This window comes from Staurois parvus, unplaced genomic scaffold, assembly GCF_062004578.1.
Source record: "Staurois parvus isolate SC_StPar_1 unplaced genomic scaffold, SC_StPar_1.0 ptg000689l, whole genome shotgun sequence".
NCBI classification, from domain to species: Eukaryota; Metazoa; Chordata; class Amphibia; order Anura; family Ranidae; genus Staurois; species Staurois parvus.
Window position 1 is genome coordinate 420,293 of NW_028318485.1, and position 7,526 is coordinate 427,818.

Sequence of the window (7,526 nt, forward strand, 5' to 3'; positions counted from 1 at the left end):
AAAAATAATCTTATTAACCTCCCTGGTGGTCTGATTTTTTCAGATTTTTGGTGCTGAAAGCGGTAAATTGTTTTGCATGGAAATATGTAGTTTTTTTATTGTAGGCTGTAATATTTAGGAATAACTCACTGAAATCTGTCCGAACAAGAGTCTATTAAACATCCCGGGTATGATAAAATTTGAAACACAAAATCATAAATTATAATATAATAAATAATCATAAAAAATAATCATATTACATTTAATTCAATAATATAATCAAACCAAAAACACTGAAATTTGAAATATAGCGCCAAGTTCGCACATCACTGAGCAAAGTCGCAGAATCGTTTTCAGTGTTTGATGACGAATTTCCCCCACAAATCATTATCACTCAATTCTGCAAGTGGTTCTGATTTACTATCGCTGTTCTCTAGCCGGTCTAAAACCGCTTTTGACCTAAAGGGACGCTTTTTGGACACCATGGACTTTTCTCAGTTTCCAGGCAGAAAGAACAGTAAAAATGCAGGCAGGGCACAGGACAAAGCACTCGGGACAAAATGAATGTGAAATGGGTTGAAACAGCAATGTTTTACTATGTAAAATCGTTTTGAAAAAAATGACATTTTTTTCAAATTTTCCCGCCGCTGGCGGTGCCCGTACGTCCCGACGTCACAGGGACCGGAACACAGGAGCCGGATGCCGGCATCAGCCGGAGGAGGTGGCTGGGGACGCTGCAGGGGACACATCGCGGGAGCGAAGGACAAGGTAAGTGCTGTAGGGACTCCCTATGCAGCGCCGCATGGTAAGCCCGAGTGTAGCTCGGCATTACCACTTTTGGTACTGAAATTTTACCCCGAGCTACACTCGGGAATAACATTAAGGAGGTTAATCACCAGAAGATTCACACAGGCAAAAAAACATTTAAATGTTCAGAATGTGGCAAGTTCTTCTCACAAAATGATCATCTTACTCAACAGCAGAAGACTCGCACAAGAGAAAGGCCATTTAAATATTCAGAATGTGGCAAATGCTTCTTAGGAAACGCTAAAGTTAATCAACACCAGAGAATTCACACAGAAGAGAAGCAATTTCATAGCTGTGAATGTGACAAGAGCTTCTCACGTAAGACAAATCTTACACAACACCAAATGATCCACACTGGAGAGGAGCCATAAGCATGTTGACAGTGTGATGCTTCTTTTCACACAAGACTAATCTTTCTTTAAACCAGAGGATTTCCACATGGGAGCAAATTGGATCATGCTTTGCTGGGTTTTTTTGCCTTCCTCTGGATCAACTGTGGGTATAGGATTATAAATTCTTTTTTTTCTATGGTTGAACTGGATGGACTTTTGTCTTTTTTCAGACAGACTAACTATGTAACTATGAGAAGCCATACAGATGTTCAAAAACATACTTCTCTATTATCCCTTTCAAGCCTCATACCTCTTCCTTCCCTGCCAAGATCCTCACTTTGTTGCCTGCTCTGTTCCTTGCAGCCTTCATTTAAAAATATATTGAAACTACTTATTGGCACCAGAGAATTTACATAAGAAAAAAGCAGTTTGAAGACTGTCGCAAGGATTTCTTATGCAAAGCAGATCTTGAGCAATATGAATTCTGATCCATCATCAAAAGCCTCACAAAGAAATTAAGCCATAGCAAAATCTGGTATATTTTAAGTGCTTTAAAACTGTCCTGTCTGCAATCACACCAGAAGGTTTATTAGAGAAAGACAAAGCCATTGTACAAAGGAGTCTATAACCAACAAGCACCAATCACTGGAAAGGCCATACAGGACTCATTCTAGGGGACAATAGCCACAAAGATATAAATCACTTCTTTTTGCTTGTTTATTTAAAGTGCTACTAAACTCACAACTGTACAATCAGTCTGTATATGCAATAAAGTAAGCTTGTTATACTCACTGTGGAACCTAAGGGGTTAATCCTCTGTATTGTGTAAAAATGCTGTTCGATCCTGATGTCTTTGATCCTCCCCTTCTTCCTGTGCCCCCTTCTTATCTCCTGATAAGACATATCCTGTGGAGAAACAACAAGAGAAAAGTGTGGAGAAAAGCTTTCTAATGAATTTGAATGAAAATGATAGGAATATAAAATTGACCATTTGCCGCCCGGCCAATAGCCGTTTGGCGGCCGGCAAAATGCTTCAGGTTTCCGGGTGGATGCCATTTGGCGTCCTCCCGGGCATGCGCAGTTTTCGCGTTTGCAGAGCCATGCAGCAGCGCGATCTGTCACCGGCTGTGTACCTCGGACACGGCCAATGACAGATCTGAGTATCAGCCCCGATGCCGGTACCATGTGACCTTCTGTGACCAATCACAGTAGGTCACATGACAGCTGTATACAATGGATGGCTTCATTCATGCCATCCATTGAATACTAGTGTCTAGCTGTGAATGGTCACAGCGATCACATGCACATGTCATGTGATTAGCTGTGGCCAAATCACAGCTAAGCACAAAAAAAAAACCCTGAATGAATCGATGTCATTCAGGTAAATGCTTGCTTATTGCAAAGTAATTCTTTGCTATAAGCAAATTGTGTTAAAAAAAAAAAATACTGATCACTTCCCCAAAGTAGTACAATGTTACGATGGTAACATTGTACTACTTTGGACATAGTGAAATATGAAAAAAAAATCTTAAAAAAAAGAAAAATAATGTAATAAAAAAAATAAAAAATAATAAAAAAATATATTTATTTTTTTTTCATACTGTCACCAGTCAGTGTCCCTGATCACCGCCATGCCAGTTATATGATGACGCTGTACTGCACTGGTGACAGTATGTAAAAAAAAAAATAGTGAAAATAATTTTTAAAATTTTTTCATTTTCCGAAAAATTATGACAAAAAAAAATACAACTTCAAAAAACTCGCCATGCCTCTTATGAAGTACATCGGACTGTCTACTTTGCAAAAAGGGGTAATTTAGGGGATATCTGTACTATTCTGACGTTCTTGGACCTCAAGAAATTAGATTGGCTGTCAGTACTTCAGGATTGATCAATATTCAGATCTATACCATAGTTTGTGAACTCTATAACTTTCCTACAAACTAAATAATACATCCTAATTTGGGTTATTTTCACCAAAGACATGTAGCAGAATACATCTCGGCCTAAATTTATGAAGAACAATTATTTATTTGCAAACTTTTATACCAGAAATAAAGAAAAACGTGGTTTTTTTTTCAAAATATTCGGTCTTTTTTTAGCAAAAAATTTAGCAAAAAATAAAAACCCCAGCGGTGATTAAATACCACCAAAAGAAAGCTCTAGTTGTGTGAAGAAAATGATAAAATTTTAGTTTGGGTACAGTGTTGCATGACCGCGCAATTGTCATTCAAAGTGTGAGAGCGCTGAAACCTGAAAAATGGCCTGGGCAGGAAGGGGTAAAATTGCCCGGTATTGAATTGGTTAACATATACCTTTGATAGTAAAGAAATTTAATTTCTGAATCTATCCAAATCTATACATGAGAATAAATAGGCAACCAAAACCTTTAGAAAAGAAACAGCAGCAAACACACTCTTACATTCTACTAGTTACCATCCTGAGATCCTAAAACAGGGTATACCAATTGGCCAATTTCAGAGAATTAAAAGAAAATGCTCGGATGATGATCAATATAAGATTGAATCAATTCAACTTTATCAAAGGTTTAGAGAAAGAGGGTATTCACAAAGAACATTGAGAGGAGCCAAACGTAAGGCCTCATATAACACTAGTAAAGACCTAATCAATAATGTCAATCTAAATAAAACTGATAAACTACAGAATCAACCAGCGAGATTTATAACTAAGGTGTCCGTTTATGACACAGAGAATAGCTGCGATTCAGAGGATCCCAGCTATTCTCTGGTCATTCACAGTTTATGACACTCAGGAGAGCGGAGTGTCATAAACTCTCAGCGGAGAACATGTTCAGAACTTCACTGGAGATCTGTCTTCTTCCTCCAGATTCTCCAGCCCAGAACTGGAGAATCGGAGGGACCGCAAACTAAGCAGAGATAATTTAAGCTTTTGTTACACAAGAAAATCCATACCCACTATCCACAAGATATGGTACACTTACACAGAAGGTAATGACAGGAATATTAATTACCCTATTAACCTGAATATGTGCATCCTACTAGGCTGAAATGAAATGACAAGCCTTTTGATTCTTCTGAACTCATGATTATTCACAATTTATTCCTAGGAACCTTTTCATACATACTTTGATGTTCATTAAGGAACAGTTAAAGAGGAAAATGAATTTATTAGGTCACCAAGTATGGAAATTTCATCTGATGAACACAGAAGAATCCCTACAGCCTCGTATTGACCACTTTTGCCAATACAGCTATTTTGAGGACGCCGAACCATTTTTGATTTTAATTCTTTGATTTTAAAACATGATTATACCATGTTTACCATGTCTATGTCTACCTTTTCTGCGATCCATGAGATCAAATAAATTCAATATTGCATTCACCAATGTAGTGATATATTACTCCTCATAGGATTTAATATAAACCATCTTTCAGGCAGGACTGCACTAGTCAACTGCCATTTTGTTTTTCAAAGTATTGCTGGGTTTACAATCCACACTTAATCAGAAGTGAGTCGGTTATATTACAAGGATATAGTATTATACTCGATTAGTATGGCAATTTTTTCTTATTTTTATGTTATATAGTGTGGAGACCCTCTGCACATGCACAGTTTGGTGTGTAGGTTTTTTTTCTTGGGAAGAGTGCATGTGATCAGCACAGGTCCAATCAACACTGTCCAGACAGAGGTCAGGGGTTCTACATCCTCCTAGAGCAGAATGAAAACTCCTCCTACAAGCTTTAACCAGTGCTCTTCTGGACACTGATAGAAGTCACAAGACTTCTCTAACTGCTGATTAAAAAAGGTATTTAGCAGTTTATATTTATTAAAATAATTGCATTTCCATGTTGTGTGTACTGTGGGAGACCAGATATAGTGAATGCAGGGTCCGGGGAGACCAGATATAATGAGTGCAGGGTCCGGGGAGACCAGATATAGTGAATGCAGGGTCCGGGGAGACCAGATATAGTGAATGCAGGGTCCGGGGAGACCGGATATAGTGATTGCAGGGTCCTGGGTTTAGTAACACTTTAAAGTGTTTCCTTCTCGTGCACAAATGCAAGCATGAAACATTTTTAATATGCATTTTTATTTTAAACATATAATTGAGAATATTGATAGATTTTATATTGAATAGAAAAATAGAATTCCTCAATAAAGTTTTAGAGGGTAGTTAAATTGTAAAGATACACAAAAAGATCATTAAATTGTGTAGACGTGTAGAAAATAAACTGTTTTCCTGCAAAATTACTCATGCTTTGGCTTCCATCAATTTAAATTTAAAATAATGTTTTGAAACTTTGTATTAAAAAAGTCTGATTTATGTTACTCAGGCTGAAGATTTTAACTCTTCCTTACTATCTCCAAAAGAAAAATAATGGCAGGAGTTTGGCTTTGCATAGGTACAACAGTGATATCTCGATTACATGTGGAGCCCCTGGATTCTTGGATATTCCAACAGTGAAATGTTCTTTCTGTCTGGACTCTATTTATCGCCATCTTGAAATTTAGGTGTCTCCCTCCATCCCTAACCTTTCCAGATTTTCTTAGTGTGTTCTCCATAATATAATCTTTACAAAAATGATCATTCGAGGAGTGGAAACAATTCATAACAGTTGCAGAAGATTTGGAAACACAGAACACAATATAGGTAAGTCTTTGGCAAAGCTCCTGAGCAGGGGCGGACTGACCATTTGGAAACTCAGACACTGCCCGAGGGCCCCGGGTCAGTAGGGGGCCCCATGAGATGCCCCTGGTACCTTTTTCATAGGCTCTTTTGAGTTTGGGCAAGGACACAGGGGCACCAGGATCCCTTATTGCCCGGGGGCCCCATGAGTTGTCAGTCTGCCCCTGCTCCTGAGCAACTGAAGGAGCAGTTAGAGAAGCAGTAGTTCAATCGTGGCAGAAAAGAGGTACTTAGAACTATTAGGCAAATTGGTAAAAATATTAAAAGCCCTTTTAATTTATTTGAAGTGCACAGGAGTGTGAGTTGCTTGCAGCACTGGGATTCTGGAAACACAGGTGCACAGGATTCTAAGTCACTTGCAGCAATGGTCAACGCACATATTTGCCAGCAAATCATGGATCTTCAAATAACGTCCAAAAAACTTTTATTCAAAGTGATCACAGTGGAAGAGTGTTTCAGAGCCTTGCAAGACCCCTTTGTCAGACATGCCAAAATGTTGCATTCTTCCACTGTGACCAGCAATCATATGATAATTTTAAATGAAAGTTTTTTGGATGTTATTTGGAGGTTCATGGTGTGCTGGCAAATATGTGCATTGATCTGTGCTTGTACCAGGTTCTAGATGGCCATTGCTGCAGCACCCATTTATTCCACAGCCTATTTCGGGAACATGAGCGACGGGAATATTGATAGTTACTTCCAGCAATAGGGTTCTAGGAGCTCAGGTAAGTAAGTCTCTTGCAGCACTGGGGTTCTGGAAACACAGGTAAACAGGAGTGTGAGTCTTTTTACAGCACAGGGGTTCGGGTTTTTGGAACACATGTATACAGGAAAGTGAGTCTCTTGCAGAGTTCTGGAAGCACAAGTAGTCAAGAGTTAGTATTTTACACTTAAATAAAGGAATGCGCTAAAACCACAAACTATTCCTAATTTAGTGTAGAAACATTAGTGCAAAAGATATATATATCTATTCTCAATTAATATCAAAAAATATCAAAATTCTGTGCAAAACTATTTTTTAGTGCATAAGTAATTTAAATAATTAAATTTGTGAATATAAAAATTGTCCAATTTTGAATTTCTTCAAATGTCCAAACAAATCCTTTTTAAATTCAAGTGCTCTCAAAGAAATTGTGCCAAAATTCACCACCAAAGTAAAGTTGGGTAACTCACCAGAGCTCCATGCTGATCAATCTCTAGATCAGCAAAAAACGCTTTTTGCTCTGGGACAATTTTTATATTCACAAATTTAATTATTTTTCTTTTAAAGAAAACAATTAGTATTTTACACTACTTGGGTTCTGAGAACACAGGTAAACAAGAGCGAGAGTCTTTTGTAGCACTGGGGTCTGGGAACACAGGAGTAAGCATGGGGTTTGAGTTTGCAGCACTGCAGGGTTTGAACCATATTATAACTGTGCTACTACTGCCAATACATGACAGCTTCCTGCTGTGCCAGCTACACAGCGGCTTTGGTTGCTGGGATGCAGGTGGCTAACAGCACCCTAGTTACCACTATCCCACCGCCTGCCAGCTTTTAAACAAACCAGAGGGTATCCTGGGTGACTTCATTGAACAAATATATCCATGACCATACAGGGTCAGTCATGCCAGCAAGCTATCAGATCTTTCTATTTTATATTCATCTGTGGGTCCTGGAGCTGTCAATTGTGGTTATGAGTCCCTCAGGAAACCCCTACAATGTTTTTTTTTTTTTAACCACTTGAGCTCCAGAGGATT